Source organism: Anser brachyrhynchus (genome assembly GCF_964034855.1).
Source record: "Anser brachyrhynchus genome assembly, chromosome: 12".
In the NCBI taxonomy this organism is placed as follows: Eukaryota; Metazoa; Chordata; class Aves; order Anseriformes; family Anatidae; genus Anser; species Anser brachyrhynchus.
The window spans coordinates 17,867,956-17,893,392 of record NC_137707.1 but is presented as its reverse complement, the minus strand read 5'-3'; the positions used below and the strand labels follow the sequence as shown (position 1 = coordinate 17,893,392).

The 25,437-nt window shown below is 39.0% G+C and overlaps 1 long non-coding RNA gene across 4 annotated transcripts in view; it reads left to right on the top strand.

Moving 5' to 3' along the window:
• The window catches only part of LOC308176763, a 59,032-nt gene that overhangs the window by 15,496 nt on the left and 18,099 nt on the right, over positions 1 to 25,437 (top strand). For all 4 annotated transcript variants that reach the window (XR_013938585.1, XR_013938586.1, XR_013938587.1 and 1 more), the window contains exons 2-6: positions 5,255 to 5,421; positions 12,092 to 14,044; positions 15,846 to 15,984; positions 16,331 to 16,469; positions 17,492 to 17,587. This is a non-coding gene — a long non-coding RNA (uncharacterized lncRNA). The remainder of the gene's footprint in view (positions 1 to 5,254; positions 5,422 to 12,091; positions 14,045 to 15,845; positions 15,985 to 16,330; positions 16,470 to 17,491; positions 17,588 to 25,437) is intronic.

Below are 25,437 nucleotides of genomic sequence, written 5' to 3'. Positions count from 1 at the left end.
AATCTGACAATGATAACAACTGGATTATTGCATAGTGGATACACCACATCCCACAAAGTTGATACTTATGTCTCATCAGTACTAACAGCGGTTCTGGCTCCCTGCACCATTTCTGATTTCCAGTGTCTGAAAGCAGGCTGACAAGAACCAAGCAGGTCAGTACTGGTGCTTTTAACCCTCTGATTGCTTCTCCTTTTATTCTGCAAATGTCATATCAAAGAAAAGGAAACAGATCCAACTCTAGGCTTGGAGACTGGGGGAGGCATTCAGTGAAGGTGTTATAATTTAAGTTCCAGGTTAAGCCACAGAATAAACCTAAAGTGAGGCCAGAGTGTTCAGAAAAAGCTTTAAAAAGTTTCTTTTTTTTTTTCTTTAGATGTGTTGTAACTTGGTATTAGAGATGCTCCTAATTCTTCATGTACAGTGGATGCAGACTTCCAAATCATTCAGCTCTATTCATGCTGAATTATTGCCACATGGAGTGGAAGACAGTGAATAGCTCTCTTACCTTACTCTCCCCTTTTTAAGGTTTCCCATCCTCCTCCCATTGATGTAGGGAACATAACACTAAAGTTTCATCAGATCTAATGAAGTCTTGCCCTTTACAGATCCAAATTCCATTCTTTTTTTCCCCCCTTCTCTCTGAAGCAGTCCTTGGTAAAACAACTAAGCTGTATTAGGTTCTATTTTAAAATGGTCTGCTGCTGACAGCTTCAGCTCTACAAGCAGTTGAAAATGGCTGGCAAACCTTTATACAAACAGCATGCAAAACATCACACAAAGCCTAGGGAAGAAATGGCTTTAGATGTAGGGATTATAAAAGAGTGAATACAATTTTAAGATAAAATACAAGTGATTAAGTTAATGATGGATAATTTTACCAGTTTGAAAACTATAATTAATAGGAATTAATTGTATATTTAGGAGTTTAGCATAGCTCCACTAAAAATGCTACATCAAACATAATGATATTGGAAGCCTATATAATGAAGAAATGATCCAGATGTTCATAAAAGCTTATAAAGCATTAGAAAAAAAGGGGCTGCATGAAGAAGCTCTAATGATAAAAAGATGCCACTTGCTGTTCTGCTCTTCTTTTAAATACATCCTTTCTGAAATAATGATTATCGTTTGTACTTTCATCTTAAGTTAAATAGCATATGGCTTTGGCTGATTAAAGCCCCCTCCTGGTATTAATCAGCATCTTAGTATCATGTTTCTAATGGAGGCAGCAGTTGCCCTGCTGATATTGTAAGCTTTTTAACAACATCTAAGTCTGTGGATCACTGCTGCTGGCAAGAAATAGCTTTGAGCCTCGTATGTACGAGACTATTGCAAAGATGTCACTTACAGGTGCAGTTTATATGAACTTCTACAGCATACTGTGTTTTAAATGTTTGCTGAAACTTGAAGTTTAATAATAACCTTAAATAAATAGTTACCTGTTTTCAAAAGAAAACCAGAGAACTTTTGAGCATGCGAGTGTTTGAGAGAGAGAGGCATCCTGGAACCAGAGATGCCATGCTGCAGGGAGTTGTTTGTGTGCTTTAGAGCAGCTATCAGTCACGAAGTCCACCCGCACGGCACCAGCCCAGACTAAGCCCAGGCAGGCCAGCGGCGTTGCTCACAAGCTGGCCTGGTGGCTGCGGGGCGGCTTCACGCAGCAATGGCCTCCTGCGGTGGCTGAGCTCGGTTTTGGGAGTGCTGTAGGTTTGTCACCGCATCACTGAGTGCCGAGGGAGAGCTGCAGCGGTGCCGTGGTGGCAGCTCGCACTGACGCCCACCGTGTGGCTGTTCCTTGTTAGCAGTGCGTGCTTGTACAGCGCCGGGCTGGATGGAGCCCGGTCAGACCGACTGCCTTTCGCCATCTCCTTTTCTATGCATGAAGCAATTCTGAATATCTGTTATCTTGTGCGTTGTAGTTAGAATTGAGTTTAGATTTAAGGATACTTTCCCAGAGCTGGTATTTGTGCCTTAGCACCTGGAAATATCATTGGATGTTGCTCCCATTTGCTGTTCGAGGTAGCTACCCTAAGGCTTTGTGGATGCACAAAATCCTACAGTTCTCCACTCCTTTTCTGCCTGGATTGCTGTTTTAGAAAGAGCAACTTGACAAATAAATTCCAGCAAGGCAACATGATCATAACTCTATAGTTGCCACCTTCTTCGTTAGCTCCCATCTTTCTTTTCTCACTTGTAAAAATAATCACAACTGTGTGGTTAATCTCTGCCATTTTGTAAATGGCTGTTATTAACCTAATGTTTTATCCCTCTCCTTCGATCACTGTCCACCACATCCATGTTGATTATTTAACACGGTTCACAAGAGCTTTGGATACTTTAGTTGTTGTGCTTCATTTATCTTGCACATTTTTCCTGTAATATATCCCAATGCTGCTCAGTCCCACAGATTATATTACATTTTGAATCTTTGGCACGCATGTTTCAACTTGAATTATTTCAATTCTAAAAACATGTGCAAAAATTTGACTTTCCTGCATTTTCGATTGTTACAGTAATTTTTAACTGATTTGTAATTTATGTTTCTACCACTCTCCATTTTTTTTAGAATAAACTAATCACCAGGATCTATTTCTTTTTCTGGCTTCCTGGCTGTGTTTTCTAGAAGGGAAAATATCTTTACATCTTTAAAAATATTTGCCTTGTTGATAACCATTGACCATCTAAGCACTTTAAACTATTTCTCTTTTGAATGATAGGGCATAGAAATCATACTCCTGCTCTGAACACATAGAGTAAATTAGGCAAACCATTTCATTTCTTTTTCTTAGTCAGAATTGCTGGTATTAGGGCCAATTTACTCCTCAGAAGAGCTCCTCTTGGCAGCGTAATATCTTTTTATTTAGTTGTTTGCCATCTGTAACTTGTTTCTGCTCTATTTCTTTATTGGCTATTGATGAGGTCAAGATGGTGATTTGGCAGTTGCTGCCGACCACCTGTTTTTCGGCTCATCGGCCCACATGGTTGCCACATCACGTAGGTACTGCAGAACCTGTCTCCGTCCAGGGGTTTACTCATAATCGATTTCCTTACAAGCCACAGGGAAGTCCTTCTGCCACCGCCCTGTCTCCCTGCCAGCAGCGTGCTTGCGATCCCACAAAGCCGATGTTCCAAAATGACACTTTTCAAAGGCTGTGCAAATTTCCGCCAGCCTTTCCATAAGCAACAAAAGAATCCGCTTCCTGTTTAAAAAGAACCACTGACATTGTGTTTCAGTTAATAACCAACCACACATGCCTTTTGCAAAAAATCCTCTTTGATCAGTACAGTGCCTTCATTTTTCTTCCCCACTAATTTGCCATTACTCAGTTAAAAGAGTAGAACATGGAGTTACCACTGGCCGGGAAGTGAGTGGCAGCTCTTGCACTGTGGAGGGCATCTGCGTTTGAGAACTGGAAAATGGAGCATTTCTCACAGCTTTCTCAAAGAGAATTTTAGCAGTGGCATCACCACCACAGTTCTAGCAACTCTGCGTTTTCTAATAGTGAGAATTAGAGTCTGGAGACAGAAAACATCATTGTCTTACCTTTTGTTTTCTCTTCCCCCTCTTAATGAGAAAGTACTGTTCTCAGTGATTTTTTAGTGGCATCTACAAACTTACTCATGAAGCATTACCACACTGTGCTAAGTGCTATAAAATCATCAAGGTGCATTTCTTTCAGTGTCATGTCTTTGCTTACAGCACTGCTATTCAGCCACTGAATTTCACATAGAGCTGCTTTACGGAGGAAGCAGAGCTAAAACTCAAGCAGCATGGAAGTTCCTGCCGGATTACTTAGTAGCTTCTTTCTTTGGTGGATACATAGCAATCCATTTGTTTTGCTTGATATCAGGAATAAATTTGAGGAAGTAAATATGCCTAATATTTGAAGAAAGCATATTTGCAGGATATTTCAACTTTCCTCAGTCTTTATTTACTCTGGGGCTACTGACCACATGAACCTCTGAACATGTCAGCTGAAGCCTTCCTCCAGGAGCTCAAATGGCAGAAGAGACTGCACGTTTTCAGTAGTGCAATGGAGTGAGTTTACTTTAAGCTACGCAGTATGCATGCTACTAAGAATCTGCTTCTCAGCTTTCTTTTGGATTCCTTATAATTTCTTCAGATTCACAAATGTTCCACTAATAATATACACAATGGTCCTGCCAGTCTTCATGCAGAGTCTGCGTAGCTATAAATTGCATGACATGACAATTATTATGCAATTTGGGGGTTGTGGAAGCTGTAAACATCATAATAATCTGATTTAAATACTCAGTGCTCCAACAAATTAGGCATGATTATAGTGAGTTGAGTTCTGTCTTGAATGCAAATGCAATTTCATCCAACTCTAATAACAACTCCATAAAAGTACACAAAGAGAGTATGTGGCTCATGAAGTATTTTTGAAAATGAAAATGTTGTATATATTAACGAACACAAAATAAAACCTAGGGGGAAATATAAATATAGTTCGTGATGCTTATCTCAGGGATAATGGTTTAGATTTTTTACTTCTGGAACAGCTAGCATTTCAAAAACTAAATATTTGATTCATGCAGTTTGTTTTATTTATATTAAACATTCTCCACGTGTCCAAATTTATCCCTTTGCTGTAGACTTGCATTTCTTGCATTCTACTTGCATCCTTATCTTGTTGGATGAAGCTGCAGTGCTTCACAGGCCTTGCAGGGGCCTCTGCACAACCACCAATGCCACGTACCAGTACCAGGCAGGTGTTCGGTGTGCATACCTACCTGTCTGTGCTTCTCTGGGCTGCTGCTTGTCACCTGGGGTACTACAGTGTGTAGGAACTCTAATTGTGGGCTAGTAACCCCAGATCTAATTCAAAGAAAGAACAAAAAGCCAGTCCATTTGCCAAAAGCTGCCATTTCTAAGACGAGAAAGCAGATGGATGGAGACAGGCAGGGAATAAAGAGAAGCAATGACAGTATTGATCTGTATGACTGTGCACTCCGCTGCATGTTGTATTTACTTGTCTCCTTCACAGTGTGTGAGGGCTATGGGGAGGGTATCTTTACACAGACTGGCTTAGCTTTGTGCTGGGACAGGCAGCTCAAAACTGAGGGTATATGAAGGACAAAATTCCCATTTGGGTTTAGGAGAGAATAGTGACTGTAGGTAGCTAGTAGTGCTTGTCAAGAGATGAGGGAGAAGCACAGATGAAATGTTTTTAACATCCAAATTCTGCTTACTCAGCATTCTCAATTGTTATGTGTTGTGATCTTGCAGATGAATACAGAACCTGTCCTGCAGCACACTGCACTCACCACAGGGCTGTTTGGGAAATGCCATGAAGAGCTTCGATCTGTGGCTGGCAGCTGAACCCTTGGAGCACAAACACACAGCACGCATTGTCATCCTGATCGAGGAAGGACATCACAATGAGCACTTTAAAGGTAAAAAAGAAACAGGGGAAAGCCCAGGGTACTACCTTAGAAAGAACAGAGTTGTCAACAGAAATTGGAGTAGCCCCTAAGCTAAGCATTTCTGTCCCACGTATATACACACTCTTGTCACTTTCTTCCCCTTTCACCATCTCCTTTAACATACACTAGCTATGATGGACAAAGCCTAGAGATGTGGCAACGTATTTCCTCTGACCATCTGCAGCCACAACAGCGAGAGGAGTAGTCACCAAGTGCTTCAGAGGTGATACCAATGACATGTGCTAGGTGGTCCGTCAGGGAGTGTTTCAGAACAACCCAGGCACCACTCCACTTCTGAGACATGGTGCATCACTTGTGCTGTGGCCTGTCTGAGCTAGGGAATTGTGTACCATTTTAGCTATTGCACTAAAAGACTGGTGGCAACAGAAGCTAAAGTGAGTTAAGTATCAGCCCACTGCATATCTCCTATAAGCAGAAACATTTGCAGTGAGCAGTCAGCGGTTTATTGGTTAAGATAAACAACTGAGATAACTACAAATAAGTGGCTTTGCAGCCTTTTCTTCTAGTATGTCTTTTGCAATCAGTATGAATTATTACAGTGGGTTTCAAGAGGTACATAGAAAGTTCAGCTAACAAGCAAATAGATAGAAAAGAAAAGGATAAAGGGAAAGCCAATGTTAATGGCTTTTCCTTACCAAAGACAGCTGGAGTTCATAACTGTATCACTATTAGTCTGCACAGTGTCATTGTCAGTCTGAAGACAAAAAAAATCAATGTGCATTTTCTTTGAAAACAGAAGAATGCAAGAACTAGATTAGGATAGATTAGTTCAAATATCTGGTCTGATGGCAAATAACAGTGGGATCAGAGAAATGAAAATGCTGTATGAACTCTGGCCAGAAATTCCACATTTACTAGAAATCTAGTAGTGCTGTTGTTCTCCACAGAGATGATGTGAACCTCAGCACTGTCCTAACTGGTCAGTTCTTCCAGGACATGGAAAAGGTTTCAAAAGTGAAATTTTCCAGAGAGATGTACCCCCATTTTAGCCAGAACATTTTGTGCTGTGACTACAGATGCTTTCATTATTTAGAGTAAGTGTTCAAAGAGTCTTTAAGAAAGACCTTAGTTCTAAGCTAGTACTTGCTCTCAGCCAACGTCCCAGTGTGACCCCAGGAGGAACTCGGCTGGTGAAGGTGTGCTATGCTTTTGAATACGATGATCTCTATACTTTTTCTAAAGGTAGGGACCTCTTGATCAGATTTCAACATGGATAATATCATTGTTAAACCCCCCTTTGCTGACCTAGCCATTACTTGCTTCTATTGCTGCACAGAAAAGTTATAGAGTGTTGTTGTATCCCAGCTGATACACATGATCTCTGCAGTTCCTGAAATGCAGCACTGCCAACTCTAGCAAATTAAATGCAAACCTCACAACATTTTGTTAATACTTCAGTTCTTTGACTCAAATGATTAGGTGAAAATCTTAGTTTTCATAAAAAAGTAAGCACCTCATTTTATAAAAATGGATATGGAGAAAAACTTGATTATATATACTTTTATAGGATTGGAAAGTATCAGTCACAAAATAAACTGAAATGTATTATATTTTTAGAATACTTCTGAGTTTTTAGACCTGACTGGCATGTTTTCAATTTTTGGTTTTACATAATCAAAGTGTAGGAATTTTGAAAATATTTGTACACTGTTTCATGAGGTATTGCTATTTGAATCAATTTTGCTTAATACTGGAAGCATTTGGTGGGCTAAAATTTCTAAAAGAAAAATAATTGTTTTATTATTTATTTATTGGATAGAGGATGTGATGGGAATACATCATGTTCCTTTTTCTGAAAGTTAATTAAGAAATGTCCCATTGTATGCAATGTAGAAAGTAGACTTTCAGTTCAGTATTAATGTACATACTTCTTCATGTCTTAAGATAACATATCTCCAAATATGAAAAGAAGAAAAAAAAACAACTTTCAGTATTATTCCCACATGTGATAAAAGAGCCTGTAATCTCTTGATAAGGTAGTAACTGACCGTGAAAGGGAAAGAAATGACAGGTCTAGTTCTGGGAATGCCTTAGAAGAAACCTTCCCATGACAGACTGTATGACTCTTAGCAGGTTTTTGTTGTCCTTCCCAGAGGTTTCTTAACAAGAACTTGGGACTGGCCATCACCCTCTGTTTGGATGCAACTTCGTCTTGGTTCTCAAGCTATATGTTATTCTGGTATCGAGTCTCTACAAATTTCCCCACCTCATCAACTAGCAGTGGAATCAGCACTGATCTTATTGTGTGTGCTATCACGCTTCTATTTAGGGATCAAAATTAAAAAAGAAAGAAAAACTTCTAAAACAACTACTGCCACCTAGTGTCGTAGCAAACTCAGAAAACCCCAGACAGGCAGCTCAAGCTCTTCCCACTGGAAAAATCCTTGGCGGTAAATCCAATTTCCATTGATTTCAATTGGCACTGACTTCCTCAGATGTTAATATTACAGCTTGTGTAGAAAAAGCTATATATTTTCCTTCACTATATCCAGGGAAATAGTTTTACACAGGATGCCTGAGAATCTGTGTGTGTGTTGACGTGATGACATAATTTAATTGTATTCTGCAGTTTTACACTAATGCAGATGGGGATACTACTTGGCAGACTGTGGTAGGGTGCGATAGTGGTGTCAAAAGTGAAGAAATGTGTCCACTGGCTCATCATGTGCCAGCTTCAGAAAGCTGTCTCTCAGCAAAACCTTTTAAGACGTATTTGCCATACTGAGATAAATATCACCATTCATTAACATATTTTAAGGGATTGTAATGAGTATTTTATACCTCGTTTTCTTACTGTAGAAAATCCTTAAACTAGATCTTAGCAGAAGGAATTTGTGTTGCACCGTTCTCTTCAGAATGATACAACTCCTAATGATCCTTTGTGTTGAATAAAAACTATTATGAGATGAGGCATACCAGAAGATATTAATTACACATCGTGATGCTTGTGGCAATAATTCTGATTTAAATGAATCACACCATTTATTTATGTGAGGCTTGATACACTGTGTGCTGTTAAGTATCCTTTCTACAAGACAAAAGCTCAGTCAGAACAGTGTTATCACCACTTACCTCTAATGGCTCGATGCTGAAAGCCAAGTAAGATTATCTCTGTCTGGTCTGAGGTTTTACCAGTAACGAAATCCACTGAGATTTCTGCAAATGCTTTGGACTCAATTTGTGCCTGTTCTCTGAGGTCCTCAGTGGTCTTAGAATTTAAGTAATCTTCCAAAAATTCCTGCATTAACTTGGTTCATATTATTGAATGCACTTTGTAGACTGTTTAAGCAAGGTGGAAAAACACCTATGCTTGATTTTATCCGTGGGAACCATACTTTAAAGTATGTACATACTATGTTTCAGCGTTAGCTGTAGACCTGGGGCCCAGCATCCGAAAGTTTTGTCTGTATTTCCTGTTCTTGGATCAGCACACTGCTCAAATTCCTGTAGCAGGATTTAGAAAATGAAAGGAAACGGGTCACCAATAGTCAATACTGTGAAAAGAGTAGGAATTATTGAGAATCCTGACTGAATGCTTTATCTGTTCCTCAGAGGACTGGGAAGTAATAGCTGACATGGCACAGACACATTCTAGAGCAGTTCATGACCTCTTCATTTATGAAAAAGTCAAAGTAACTAAAATTGCAAAGGAACATCTTGTTGCATAGCTTAGTGATCAGCAGCAGATCTGGGAAAACTTAGAAGAGCAACCTGAGAACAGTCTATGAACTGAGAAGGGCATAAAAACTGGAAGAGCTCCTGATGCAGGAAAAATGGTGAGCAGCTGATGAATATTCCCTGAAGTTTAGCATGTGCTCAGTCTGTGCTGCATTGGCATACTAGCACTGAGAGATTAAAGGTCTATTTTCCACAAACCCTTAATTCCCACTGCTTTGAAAAAGTGAGGTGCATTTTCTCTTACACCGAGTATTAGTCCATGCTCCACATAATGTCCTGTTATTTTGGCGGTGTTGCTCATGAGGATGTGATAATCTGACCCTATGTATTAATCTTATACAGGCTAATACAGACAATTCTTTTGCAGTTGGAAGAGACACATGCAGCTGAGGTTAATGCTGAATTTATTGCCTCATCATCTTTCCAAGCCTACCAGTAAGGAGGGAGCAATGAAGACATATTTGTTCTGTTTTTCTTAACTAAAAATAACTCTTAATTTCTTTCTTTTCCTTTTTTTTTTTTTTTTTCATCTTAAGGGTAGAGTTTGAGACAGTCTTGAAGCATTTCAGAATATACTGAAGAAACATTTCCTTACTCTGCCATGCAAAACACCCACAGACGTTTTAACCCCTTACAGGTGTACCTTGATGTATCTTGGACTTGTCACATACAAAAACAGGAGGCTTAACAAATGGTCTCAATGTTTTCTGTGAAATATGTTCTAAGTAACATAATTACAATATTCATCGTTCAGGTTATTCTGATCTGTGGATATTCCCTAGCATATTAGACTTGAGAATGCTACTGAGCAGTTTGGACAAAAGTCTGCAAAGTCTGTAGGGGCAGTTTCAAGTCTTTTGGCTACAGGTGTTGATTAAAAAAAAATAATCAAAAATCGGTGTACACAGGTGGAGCTAATCATGATATCTGCAAGGTATTTCCTGGCAGTCTGAAAAACAAAAACGTAATCACAGCATATTTTTACCATATTTTTGCATCAGAAAAGAAACTGAAAATGGATTCATCTACATTTGGGGCATTTATTCTTCCTCAAAGTTACACAGACTGATTCTCACAGAGGCAAAATGCCCCAAATGTTTATTGATCTTGCTTTGTTGTCTTAACTTAGGCAACAATGAAGGCAAGTCTCTCTTTTAAGAACTGTATCACAAATACACCATGTTAAATTCAGAACTGTAAGGTGTCCTGAGGAAGTCTCTACATTCTTCCTAGGGTTCAGGACTATTTCCCAAAGTATGAGGGAAGATATAAAGACTTTAAGCCTTTCTTTTACTACCAACTACAATAAAAATCTTACAAACATAATCTGTGACATGTCTCAACATTAAACTTTCTAGATGGGCTAATGTTGCAGTTATTTACAGATGCTGACATTTTCAGGTGCAGTTTTTCTCCAGCTAAAGAATTTATCCAATAAATGAGTTTTCTGTGACAGCATTAGTGTTCTCTGCTCAGATGCAAACTTACAACCAAACTGAAAACTTGGTTATAACTTTTTTTAATGTCTATCTTGCTTGTTGTATGCAATGAAGTACATGAATATAATTTTTGTCTTGCATCACTATTGGTATACTACACGTGACACTTGAACAGGTGTCGTACACTCAGTCATAAGTCATAGCACATAATTAAATCTTGTATATGACACCAAAAGTCTCTGAGTGAATTTAAAGTTTCAATAAGCCTGAGCATTCAAAAATGGGTAGGCCACAGAAATCATGAGGTTTAAAATCAGGAGATCTAGAAAAGTCATATTAGATTTCCCATTACTTTCTTCTGGAGTTTATGTACCGCCTTGAAAGCAGGAGGCATATAAGTGAACAGTTTTCCTTTTTTTTTTTTTTAATTGAAAGCAGAGAGATAAGCAAGGAACTGAAGCTAAATTAAATATTATATGACTAGTAATGAACTATCTGGATACGGCAACACTAAGTCAAAGAAATTTGCTATTGTTCTGTACAGACATCTCTCTGTTTTTTGGAATTTATTTAAAAATCAGGGCCAGATTGGTTTTTTTGCAGATCCAGAACAGTATTGAATAGTAGGGAAAGATCCAGCAAATCCTTTCCATTCTTTTCTGTGGTCAGTGATACAAAGGGAGACCAAATGATATTATATGAGTGTCAAGTTTTTGCTTGCTCTGCACTGTTGTGGTGATTGGCATTCCACTGTTGAAGAGTGCCACAGTGGAGCCCTGAGGGTACCTGTTGTGTTTCAGTCTCTTTCTCTGCTTTCAGAGTACATTTCTCTTTCAAAAAGCGAAGACTTTAAAAGCCTCAAAACAGATGGGAGGTTTTTTGAAAGCAGACCTACATGTCTAGCTTCTAGTTTGGACAGCAGTGTGTTCAGTGCAGCCTGTGCCCTGGTGAACGTGTGCTTTTGGAAGAAGAAAGAATCATGCAAACACTTGGGAGATCCCTGCGTGGACAGAGATTTGGGACAGAGAAATCAATCCCATTATGATTTCTCTATAGTACTGCGTTTTGAATGAAGTCACTGCAGTAGCTTTACTGATGCTTTGGACAATTCAGCTCTGCACAAGAGCATTCTTCAAAAATGTTCTCTTTTTACTGTGTATGTCCTCATGTTTTGACCTGGCAAAAGAAATCAGACATGTTTCTACTTTTTCAGCAGGCACTCTCAGATTTCTGGCTAAAATCACACTCACACCATTCAGCTGCTGTACATCTATTTGGTTAGCAGGAACAGAAGCCTTGAAGTTCTTAGAGCCCTGGTGTTATGGGCTCTGGGCAGACCATTAAAAATAAACAGCACCTCCTTGAAAGAACTTTTAATCTATAAAGACTAACACAAACGAAGATTACCCATTGTAATCTATGTGATTTTAAATGTGAGCTTTATAAGTACAGAAAGATGAGGGCAGAAGTCGTAAATGATGATCTCTCTCTCTTCCATGCAGTGTGGCAGCAGAAAGAACTTATGCTTCCTGTCTGCTTGGTTCAAATGAGATGCCTCAGAGCCACATTTCTCAAAAGGCCTGTGAAAGAAATGTGGATCTCCATGGCCATGGATTTTTGTACACAAAGGAACTGGGCCCTCCACAGTCTGTGACACCATTTGTAATCTTGAGTTGGACTTGCACATGGTTATTGAAACTTGGTAGGGGGTCTTCCCTCTCTGAGTAGTTTCCTGTGTTTATTCTGCTTCCCTGTGCCTTGTGTCTGCCTCCACGCTGATCTATTTTTCAAGTGGCTGTTCAGGCCTATTTGACTTGTTTTTTTTTTTTTTTAACATCTTGTAGCAGTTGAATGATAAATTATCACACAAAGGTTTCTCCTCTTGTTATTTTATTGATTTCTATTCATTTATAGTAGAAGTTATTTGTGGCAACAGTATTCTAGATTTGTGGCAACAGTATTATAGATTGATTCAGCAGAAAGCTATCAAATACCATCTAATGAAAAAGCTATATAGAAAGTGTGGACCTGTCATTTCATCACTTAAAATTAATTTTAACTTTAAAGCATGAATAATCTCATGAGCTATCCATGGGAAGTACTTGAGTTAGGTGAGCTGGAAGTAGCAGTGGTTAAAATACTGTACCATTTAGCCAAAACATTAAGAGTGGCATTAAGGACGAAGGCTATAGGAGCCTTGTTCCAGAGACATTCAACTTTGTCATACATTTGTTAATTAGCAGACAACTACTGCATTACAAGCACTTTGTAGCCTGGAATGAAATCAGGGGACTTGATTCCAGTGGTCACAGGGAGAAATCCAGATCCTCTTGAAGTTGATTGGAATTTTGCCATTGATTAAGAGGGCCAGGATTTCACACATAATCTAAATACAAGTGCCTGGAAGAAGACAGGAAGCAGACATAAATGTAGTGATGGCACGAAATGTGACACAACGATCTCCATAAGGTCACCATCCAGCAAGATGCCTACCAGTAGTAAAACCCTAAGGCAAAATATCTTTTAAGAAGATATTGCTTTCTTAAAAGCAACTTAAGTTGATATGCCAGTTAAAAAAAAAAAAAAAAAAAAAAGGAGTGTTATAGAAATGTGCCTTGGTCTTGCTAGTGCAGTAATATTAATTCATAACCAAGTAGTAGAGTATAGTAGAGTATAAAACTGAAGTTCTTGAGCTTAGCTGGAGAATAATGGGCTCTGCATTTCATAATCTATGCTGACAAACTATGGAAAAAGACATTTGGGCTAAATCATCATTCATACTGAAACTGTAAACTATGATTACTTACTTCTGCCTTTCTAAAATAGATGAACAGGGGAATTAATATAATTATCAAAATAGAAGAAAAATGGCTTCGTATTATCTGGGAAATCTTCTCCAAGTCACATAGATATTTGGGTGAAAATTGCTGTCTCAGAAGGCAGTTTTCCAGAGCTTAAAAGTCAACACAACGTTTCTGTCCAACAATAAACTTTATGTGAAACATGAAGATGATAAATAGGATTTCTGTAATTTTGCTAAGCGCAGACGTTTTCTAATATCTCATAATTGTTGAGTTAAGCAATGGAGGAATAATAATACTATTTGTATTTGGAGTCTGATTCTAAAGGTTTAACAACAATTTAACAGGCTTGTACTGACCTTTCCTTCTCTCAGTTCAGAAAAAAAACACCCTGCTTTTTAAAAATTAAAATATTAATTGACCTTGTGGGCTAGCAAGTGCTGTTCTAGTGGCTCACCTGAATCTCATCAAATGTTTCTTTTGTTCACTCAAAGAAGGAGCTGCAAACAATTTAATCAGTGGCTCTATGTCAATGTGCAGCAGCTGAGGATCTGGCTTGAAAAGAGGTCAACATCTTTTTTTCTCCGTTTTGCTGAATTCCTGTGTGAGAAGATCTGCTTCTACAGAAAGCGTTTTCCCCAGCAAAGGAAGTCTGTGAGTGCTGTTCTGTAGCAAATATTATTCTAGTTTTATGGTACAAGCCACATCACTTTGTTGTACCCCCTACATATATATCCATTTGGGACCTAGGTAAAAAACTGATCAGTGAAGGAATGTGTTTCAGATATTCTCTCTCTCCGTTTTACAAAGACAAGGTTCTTCTTGTGGAGACTTTCAGTATCAGCTTTTTTTTTTTTTTTTTTTCTCCTGATAACTTAGCATATTTTGTTCCTGAGCTGTTGTTTCACACTTCTGTGAGGTGCCAAACAATGCTGGCTCAGGGAATTGCCACGTACCTTCTGGTACATAGCTATGACAATAAATAGATTTACCAGGTCAGTTCCAGCCTCTAGTGGTGCTGGAAATGTGAGAGTCCTGCTTCTCTATGGAATGCAGAAGGCTTGCTTACAGGGGCACATTTTTAAACCCACAAGTCTGAGTGGGTTTGAAATGTGTGCAGCCGTGCTCTCTTGGTCCTAATGAAAACATGCATCTGGCAGCACTGAAATTCTTGCTTTAGAATAACCCCGCACTTTGGTGGGGGAAGGAGGAGGTGCTGACTTCATGGTCCCTTTTTCTCTCTCCTAGAGTGCCAGTTTTCCTATCACTATTGTTATTTGTCATCACAAAAAAACAGTGACAGATTGTATCCCATCTCTGGTTTATTTCTTGCTTCCTTTTTAGTCAGTTTTGAATGCTTAAGTTTAAGGCACTTCATAGAGTTTAGCCATCAACCTAACTTTAATGAACTATTTCAGCTCCAGCACCCTTTCCCTTACTAACAGATTATCCAGTCATTCAGCATGGCCCTTATCACAATTTCTGCGTATTCTGCAGTCACTTATTTACTGCAAAGTATGTGCAAACAGGTGAATATTCTACTTCTGTTTGCATTCTTGCAGCACACAAGTGCGTGCTTTGTCATTGTACTTGCGGTCAAAGCTGTCAGCCAAGATACAATCATTTCCCATACTAAAAGGAAATATTGTCTTGTGTGACAGCAAGAATTATGGCCCTGAGCTCAAAGATAAAACATTACAGGGGTCCTAAGACTCACAGATGTAGTTCTACCCAGAATTTGATAAAAAATATTGATGATGATAATGTTATATCAGTGAAGTTCTCTTTCCACCACCTAGAAAAATATTCAGCTTCACCTGTAGCTTATTAACTTTTTCACTTAGCTTCTGGGGTTCATTTTTCATGGTTTAAAAGATCTGTAGTATTACCTACAAACTTGAAGCATTATTCCATTATTAGTAGGGATTAATATGTAATGTTACTTCCAAAAATACTTTTTAAAGGTCTGTTTTTTCCCATGGCCACTCCTGTGTATGCTCTTAGTTATAGTCATGGTTAATTTTAACAAGTTGGACAATATTAGTTCTGTATTGCTATGAAGTATCTTTTCCAGCTGATTTGGGGCTTTTAATGGTAATGGTTTAGGAGGATTGTTTAAAGATCTGAAACACAATTGCATTTGTGTGAAATTATATGTTCTTAAGTTTAAAATATTAGTGCATGCTGCTGGAGACAATTGGGAATAGACAGGTTAAAGAAAATATGTAGGGTTTCTTATTTATACTTAAAATGCCAATTTTGTATGAACTAATTTCTCCTCTAGTTCTTTGCAATTTGTTCTTTATTTAACTTTCTAGTTAAAACTGAAAAAAATCTCTTTTGCATATGCCTGTAGTTTGGCGTGCCTGAAGAATGCATTCTGTCCTGGGCCAGAATTTTGGATTTTCAAACTGTAAATGCTAAGGCTGGATCTTTGTACGTCTTGTACCTTTAGATGATTCAGCCCTGCCTTAGAGGGGAATAGAGCAGATATGCAAATGGTACCTCAACTTGCCATAGAAATGTCCTCCAGAGCACTGTGAGATGACAAGGCTGCAGAGCACAGGATGCTGACATCGTGCCAGAAGCACCAGGTGATAAGCTGTAGTCCAAAAGAACTTAAAGTAGGGTGTGCTCTGGCTCGAGCTCTGCCCTGTACTGAGAGCACAGGAGTCCCTGGCCTGAACACCAAGTAGGATGCCCATCATGGCCTTCTGTGTGCAATGAACATAGTATTCTTTTGCTATATGGCATTTAATATCTTTTACCAGATATACCCATTGTGCTCTGAGATTCTTATGACATTTTCATATCTTCATCCTCTTCTGCCCCTTTGCTCCATGCCCCATTTTTCATAAGAGCAAATTCCTTCCCTCCTTCTCCAGTTCCTTTTTTCCATTTCATTTTTTATATCATTTGCTGCTTATATTTTCTTTACAGTACCTGCAGCAGCTGCTTTGCACGTCCCCCGCTGTGCAAATCGCCCTTCACAGAGGCAGATCTTCCTGTCAGTGACTGACGAGAGGTGCCAGGAGCAGGTTAGGAGACTTTTAAAACCCACGAGTTGGCAAATCAGCAGGTACCTGCATGTAGTTCTGGATCCGCCCCTAGCATTAGTTCCTATCTTGTATCAAAGGGTTTTTAGGATGATATGGCCCACAGGCAGAGTTTCAGGTTAAAAAGAGCACTCTCATAGTGTTTGGCTGTATCTAGCAACTCGTTTTTCTTGTTTTAAAAGTAATGACACCAGCAGTTTGCTCTTGGGGAGTGATGTGTGGGGTGTGTTGTTTTTTTTTTTTTAAGCAGGGTCTGTTTTCTGTTTGCAACAGCGTAAACAAGGAGAAAATACTCCTAGAACAAAATAGTTTTGTTTTTTTTTTTTTTAAATCCGAAGAAATAAAGATGCCTTTCATATTTTCTGAGGCTGAAAATGTTGAAGAGACTAAGATTGAAGGGAAAGAGGAAGGGACGTGCTGTAACCATCAGTTTCTGTAAGGGAAGATCAGGGATTTTTGGTTGTGCTAGGAATGCTATGGCAGTCCTTCTCTCCTTGACATGCAGGAGAAGACAAAGGCTTTGGAGGAGGCGGGAAGCTTAGTTCCAGGACTATCTTAAAGAGGTCTTAATCAGCCCTAAGTGAAAGCATGTTGAACAAGAAGGTGTAGCTTTCATGTAAAACACCACTTGAATTAAATGCAGAATAAATAGCATGAATAAAGGGCCCAGAATTTGGTCCACTGTGATCATTTGACCTGAGTGGCTTAACGCTTTGCATGCTTCATACTTGCAAACCAGCTGTAAAATGCAGGAAATACAAGTAGCTATGGTCTGACATTTACCCATCTGTTCCCAATATTTAATAATTTGCTGTCTTCTCAGAGCGTATTATGTTTATTTATAAATTTTAAAAATGTTTTATATAATGAGCTTAAAGCTATAATGGCCTTCTTGCTCCAAATTGCTCAGAGAGCACCTTCCTTTGCCAGATACAGGGAATTCATTTTTCTTGTGGAATTGGTGTCTAAGGTGTAGATGGACAAGAAGCAATTTTAGTACACCAGACTTTTGCCTTGCTGTTCTTCATGTCTTTCTCTTCTCTAGAGTTTCTGCACAGTAAGTTTGTGTTCTGAAGGCTAAAATTCCCGTGCCTTGCTATAAGGATGATGGAGAGTGAGAAGAAAACTCCGGTTCTCACAGGTGACAATGTTTTACTAACTGGAAGAAAAAACTTCCCTACAAAAAGCTTGCTGAGAACTGTCCCCACTGTTGGAATCAGTAAAAATTTTGCTGTGGAGCTGAACAGCACCAAGCACAACCAAGTGGCACTTCCGTTAAGAACAGCTTTTAAAAAGTTTTAGGGAAGGATTTTTTTCATATGAAATTATAAGTGCTATGGATAAGAAAAAGATACTGAATCTTAAATGTCCATGTACCCAAAAAAAGTAGCAGATTACAATCTCCTGGACTTGAGGTGATAGTACCCCATTTTAGCTAACTCTGTCCATGTGCATTCTGTGAGAGGTAGGTGGTTGTAGCTGCTCACCCCAGAAGAAAAGGAAATGTTAACCTAAATATCTTTGAGGCCTCCACGCTTCATAACTTTAGTTTCTGCAGCACAGTCCAAAATCTTTTTATTCTGTAATGATTATGATTTTGAAGATGTTAAAGGCTGGAATTTAAATATTTGAAGAAAAAAAAAAATACTGTAGGCTGCCTCCTGCACCTGCTTATACTTGCATAGAAGTCCAGTGAAGTGAATGAAAATGTCTATTTAAATGTAATCTAGTGAAGGGAATGTAAATATGCCTATTTACGTAAAGATTGAATCTGGTCCAGGATGGGTGCTTTTTCACATAAAGATAAGACTTAGTAAAGGCAAGTAAGTTTTTAATTTAATAATACTTTGTGTAATTACTTCAATAATGTTATTGTGTAATTACTTCATGTAGTGCATGGTTTGATTCACCATACTTTCTCAGCAAACTGAGGATAGAAATGGGGGCTGCTTAGATGGCTGGTAATAGACTGTAAAAATAAAAGAATTCCTTCTGGGCTTTCTTTTGGATTCAGTTGGACTCTGTCACAGTATCACAGATCAGTATCACAGATTTCTAGGTTGGAAGGGACCTCAAGATCATCGAGTCCAACCTCCGACCTAACACTAAGTATTCCACTAAACCATATCGCTAAGCTCTACATCTAAACGTCTTTTAAAGACCTCCAGGGATGGTGACTCCACCACCTCCCTGGGCAGCCCGTTCCAATGCTTAATAACCCTTTCAGTAAAGAAGTACTTCCTAACATCCAACCTAAAACTCCCCTGTCGCAACTTTCGCCCATTCCCCCTCGTCCTGTCACCAGGCACGTGGGAGAACAGACCAACCCCCACCTCGCTACAGCCTCCTTTAAGGTAACTGTAGAGAGCGATGAGGTCTCCCCTGAGCCTCCTCTTCTCCAGGCTGAACAAGCCCAGCTCCTTCAGCCGCTCCTCGTAAGACTTGTTCTCCAGACCCCTCACCAGCTTGGTCGCCCTTCTCTGGACTCTCTCGAGCACCTCCATGTCCTTCCTGTAGCGAGGGGCCCAAAACTGAACACAGTACTCGAGGTGCGGCCTCACCAGAGCCGAGTACAGGGGGACAATCACTTCCCTAGACCTGCTGGCCACACTGCTTCTTATACAGGCCAGGATGCTGTTGGCCTTCTTGGCCACCTGAGCACACTGCTGGCTCATATTCAGCCGACTATCAACCAATACTCCCAGGTCCTTCTCAGCCAGGCAGCTTTCCAGCCACTCATCTCCCAGCCTGTAGCTCTGCTTGGGGTTGTTGCGCCCCAGGTGCAGGACCCGGCACTTGGCCTTGTTGAACTTCATACAGTTGACCTCAGCCCATCGGTCCAGCCTATCCAGATCCTCCTGCAGAGCCTTCCTGCCCTCGAGCAGATCGACACACGCACTTAGCTTGGTGTCATCTGCAAACTTACTGAGGGTGCACTGGACTCCCTCATCCAGACCATTGATAAAGATATTAAAGAGGACCGGCCCCAGTACTGAGCCCTGGGGGACACCACTAGTGAGCAGCCTCTGTCAAGACACTGTGATTTATAAGTTGGTGAGAGGTTCTGGTGGTTATAAAATATTCTCATTTTTACCAAGATTCTTAACTCTTAAGAAGTGACCAGGCTCCCACATGAGCTGAAAAATTAGTGATGTAACTAATTCCTACGTTTCTAGTGATTGAGTCAAGCTGCTAAAATTGATAGCCAAATATTTCTTTAACAAAGTAATAGTAATGGTAAGTAGTAAATAGTAACATCAGTGCCAATCAATGTGGAAAACCAGTCTTTTCAAACAAGCCTAACTTTAGTCTTTGAGCAAATGAAGTTTGGTTAATTAACCAAGTAAAGACTATATTGAGGCTTCTGTAAATCTTGTGACTATTACATAAGAACGTTATACTTCATTGGTATAGAAAACATTAAGTAATAACTGAATTGATTTGTCTTACAATAGCTCTTAAAAAGTGTTTTTCATCAAAAACCAGTATTTCCAGGAATGTTGTATATCCATCTGAAGCCTGGCATTAATCAGCATTTCTCACTGTAGCATCACTGCTATGACACTGCTGATGGTTGAATGCCAACCGAGAGCAAACCTGTCCTTCCAGGTGACTTGGACTGCAAAGTAGGATTGGCACCAGAATGGAATAGTCTGTGATATAACCAAATGCAAAGTTTTCAGTCAAGTTACGGGGATCTGTGCCTGATGATTAAGAGTGGTATTGTGAACACAAGCGCTGTGGAAGGGGTTTGGATAGCACAGGGGAGAAGCAACTGAATGTGTGATGTAAGTAGTCCAGTGGGGAAATGAAAGAAGGCTGTGGGGGTTGTACAGGATGGTAGCGTGCAGTTCTAGCATTCAGGTTTCTAAAATAGTATTCAAAATTGGCAAGTTGTAGAGGCTGAACAGAAAAGGAGACCTTATATAAGTTCAGTGGATCCACAAACAGATACAACTGATATTGTCCTGAAATATGCTGTGTCCATGGTGGCAGTTGTGATGTATATCCCTGTGTCTACAATGCAGCTGTAAACCAGATAATATTTTCTCTGGTCTTCATTTTGGGGAGAGAAGGGATAAGGATTCTACCTTTCAGATCTTGAATTCTTGATTTTACAATAATTGAGCCTTACTCCTCAATGCCATGCAGCACTAAGAAAAACTATCACTTTACTTCATTACTTTAGGTCTCTCAAGGACAAGTCTTCATATAAATATTTAAAAATGAGTGAAACTGAAGTGTTGAAAATGCTAAGAACAGTGCAAGTCATCCCATTTGAATTATGTTGTTAAAAAATGGTGACTTCAGAAGTTGTGGTATCTCTCAGCCATATTCTGGATATCCCCAAACTGTACTGCACAGTGGCATGTTAAACCCCTAAGTGTGTGTCTGTCAAGGCACTTGGGAACAGTAACTCACAACGTCAGTTCATTCAGATGAATTTTCCTGAGGTTTCCTGTTTATGAAAGCCTAAGTTTATTACAAGAGGCCTGGCTAACAGCCCTGAAATAGAACTTATCACAAGAATGATCATTTCTATGGCATTCTTGCTACAAGTCCTCACTAGTATTTCTATTTCCATGAACTCCTTGCATCTATATCCTGAAAACAACACACTTAAATCCCTAGTATTTTATGCAAACTGAAAAGCCTATTAAGTGAAAGAAGCACCAGAATAAATGGTCAAGCACAAAGAGGTGCTTTGGCCTAGATGTTTCCCGGAAGTAATACAGCAAAATTCAAACCAACTGATTCCCCTGGAAAAACACTAATAGATGTCACTGCAGCAATTCCTCAACGTGTTTTTGTTTAATGTAGTTTCTGGAATAGCTTTTTAGAATGGAAATTACTGAAGGAAGGAGCTGTTACCTGAATGAAGGATAACAAAAATATGCTAGGCAGATAGTACAGGCATGTAGGACCTAATTTCTGCCAGACTTGAAATGTGGCCATTCAGCTGCTTTTAGATTGCCCATGTGAAGATAACAGAAACAGCTTTCTCTCCCTATAAACTTTGAACAATTTCTGAGTAAACCTGTGAAATTTTGTTTTCTTTTGACAAAGGAAATTCAGTGGTGTTCTTAAAGTGTCTAAAATATTTGGACATAGACCCGCAGTACACTTTTAATTTCATTTTCAAGTAGAAAATCCTTGCAGCTTGTGGGGAGTAGGAAATTTCCAGTTAAATTTGTTTTTGAAGAAAAGTAAAATGAAAAGAATAATTTTCTTGCTGAAAATGAGCAAAGGTCAACATAACCTCTTTTGTTCACGGTGCGACTTTGAGAAAGCCATTCCAGGTTTCCATCTGGCATTCTAGAATAACTGAGATGACTGGATCTTAAGATATTCTCCTCCTTTATTTTCTTATTTTTCCCAACTTGTTTATTTTGGATATTTCTATAACTGCCGTCCTATTTTTCTTTTTTTCCCTTTGCACTTCATTTGATAAATTTCAATCCTATGTCAGCATTTTTTATTCTTCTAAATCCCTCCTCTCTTCCCTCATGATTTTAAACTGCTCTAGATTTGTTTGACTACTTTTCTTTTCTCTTGTCTTTATCCTCTCTTTCTTTCATTTCTTCTTTCATCTATTTTTGCATAAGCTCCTTTAAAAAAAAAAAATCTATTTCAGTTTCTCATATGCTTCCACCCAGTGGAAGTTGGATAGACGAGGTAGCCAGGAGACTGCTGCTCTCTTGGTAGTTGCACAGGGAAACTGCTCACTTGGGAAAGAGCTCTGATAGATGGGAACTGGAATACCAAAATGCAGGCTGCAGTTTAGCCAGCACAGAATAAAGCAGTGATCTCAGCTAACAGATATTGAAGGTTCTGTTTTTTCTTTTTTCAGAAATGAAGCTTTTTTTAAAAAAAAAAAAAAAACACATGTATTTCTGAATATTGCAGCCTGTATCTAACGGAGCTGTTGAAATGTGGAGGAGGGAGGTGTAAGTTGGGGGGCAAACACAAATGTGGGCATCCGAAAGCACTTAGCTGTCTATCTGAGTGCTGAGGTAGCACTGCATTTCAGTAGCCTCCTCTCTTCATTCTCTGAAGAACACTATTCCTGTTGCAACTTCCTTTCTCAGTTTGCGGTTTCTTTCCTCTCCGATGCATCTCTGACAGTCAGTTTTGCTGTGTAGGTACGGAAATTATACATACATTTTCATCAAACAATGTCAAGGCTCTCTTGATATGCCCTGGAAAGTTTTGACAAATGAAATAGAGCTAAATATCAAGTGAAAAATTGTATCTTCCTGAGGTGGCCCTAAAAGGGAATCTGTATTTTTTTTTTTCCACTATCTTAAAGATGGATTAAGAACTTTTTTTTTTGTTTTTGTTTTCAGCAGTTTAGACCTTTCAGTTTCAGTCTCTGGAGGCTACAGACCTCAAAGTCATCACTAACTCATGTACAGGCAGTCACCTTTGGAATCTCTGAGAAATTTTGTTCTGGAGCACGACTGGTTGGTTGAATCAGCTTGTGTTGCTGAAATTATGTTGTGAGTTTCAAGCTCTTTTGGCAGATGCTAAATGTCCTCACCAATCTTTAACTTCGAGATTTGTAAAAATGGGTCAAAAATGTGGCCTGCTGCTCTGGAAACCGTACCGTTTCATTAGTAAATGCATGAAATGGGCAGTTCACATGGGAAAACACAAGATTCGTTGTTTTGAATATAAGAAGCACTGGTTTCATTGTAGGTATTCTGCGTGAAGGAAAGCTGCAAGGATAGCATTTGTGACCTTGAAATAGTGAGCACAGAACTGTGCATCTTCCAACAAATGATTCTTCCACTGAATGTGATCATGAGTGAATTTAATTCAAACGTCAGTTCATTCTGATGGTCATTAGTGCATTCTGACTCTTTCTCAGAAGATAACAGTAATCTGTATAGAATCAAAACCAAAAGCAACTTGTGTTTGTTTTTGGTTTTTTTTGTGATTAACCTTGTAGCTATATTTAAGTCACCAAAAATTGTACTATTTTACAAGAGGAACACAGCCTTAAGATCATGTGTGAGTGTGACTTTGAGGTATGGACCAAATTCAAGGCTGGTGTTAACTGGTGCTAATTTGGTTCAGCCCAGTGAAGGTAATGGCAACAGAAGCTGCCCTGGGGTGTCTCTGTTTATGCATCTCCACCCTCCCCTAGGCTACATCCCTGGCTTAATCCCTCCCCTATCCAGCCTAGAAACACATCTCTTTTTCTTATTTAAGATTCTGTAGGTCCTTCATATTTAATATTAGTATAAAGGAGGAAACGGAGCCCCAGGAGAAAGATCAGAGTTTCTGTTCTGTTGAGGCATCAGAGTCATTCTTCCCTTAATGAAGAGGAACAGCAGGATGGATAAAAATCAATGACTTAAAAATAAATTGGATTTTTAATTTAGGCTTAAAAAAAATCTTTCTTGAGTAAAACCATTTAAAATTAAGTTTTAAACCTATATTAAGTCCAATTTATTCTGATGTATTTAATCATTCAATGTTTAAAGGAAAAAAAATCAAAAAATGTGGTTTGCTGTCAGTTTTCACATTGGACCAGTGAATCACTCTTCGTTAATGGTGCAGAGAAAATAGTTCTATAGTTTCCATTTATTAATTTCATTCAGTGACTAAAGTCAACAGAGAAAATCTGGAGCTGTTTGTCTTTACTGTGTACCCTTCAGTTATTTTCCTAAAAGACAAATATAAAAATTTTTCTTTGGAATAAAATATATCCATTTTGTCATATCTGGCACTCAGAGCACTAAAAAAAGCAGGTTGCCTGCTTTTCCTCTATCACCTCTGGTTAAAAATGAGGTGTAAGATAAGACCTAGCAGTTTTAAAACCTCGAATGACATGATAGCCAGAAACAACCATTGCAAGATGCTTTAATAAGCATTTCTTTACTGATTAAAATAATTAGTTTTAAATGCCAAATATATTTGGGTAACTTTACATTTTCCCCTTGAGAACACCTACAGTAATTTGTATTTATTCTAACTACTGATACACATTTCTGCAGTTTTTTTACATTCTGTGATTGCTTTAATAAATGCTTATCCTTGGAAAACTACATATGCAGACAGAAGATGGCCATAGTTGCTCACAAATTAACATATTTTAATAGGTACCAGCCTGAGACAGTCATCTTCTCTTTAGGAAAATAACTGAAGTATCGATGTAAAACAAAGCAAAAATAAGTCAGAGTTTTCTGCTTGCTGACTTAAAGGTTGTAATTCTTTATCAGGCTGTGCTGTTCTGAGCCTTCAGAGAACCCAAATAAAACTCAACCCACAGGTCTAGCTCAACAGGGTTTAATATGCAATTGACTAAGCATATGTGATAGCACGGGTTATCCATGTGAAAAATCACAGTTCTACTGCCTTTTGGTATGTCCACATCAGCCTGAAAAAGAAGAGCATGTTCTTTAGAGGCCTGTCATGGAGGAGGTGGCAAAGGATGTGTGCGTGATACTGTTGGGAGGAGGCTATGCAAGGAATGAGCATACTTTTTGATTTGCACAGTTGTTTGGTTTTGCTGCTTAACTTAACAAACTGAGACTGCCTGTTCTACCTCAGCAAGATACTGAACTATTTGCACTTGACCATTATCTGGGTTGGAGGAAACACATATGAGCAGCCCCCACTGATGAGATACTGGTCTGCAAATCTGCAGAAGCAAACTAGAAACAGCAACTGGCAGAGAAATTCACCCAGGTTGAACAGCTCTTCATGGCGTGAATTAAAATCCTGCCGCTTGTTAGGGACTGTTTTTTGACACACACGTGCTGCACTTGATACATTGGGTTTATTCCAGTTGCTTTCAGTGTGAGGAAATGGAAACATATCCGTGGTTTTAGGGCCTGAGGATGTGCTAACCGTCCTCAGGTCTCACTAGAATTGAGGGTCTTTGCTCTAGCAAGCAAAATTCACTTTGAAGCTGAAGAGTTTTGTTCTGGCAGATCCTGAAAAAAGTAATGTAAACTGTCATTCAGCACTGAAGGGTAAAGG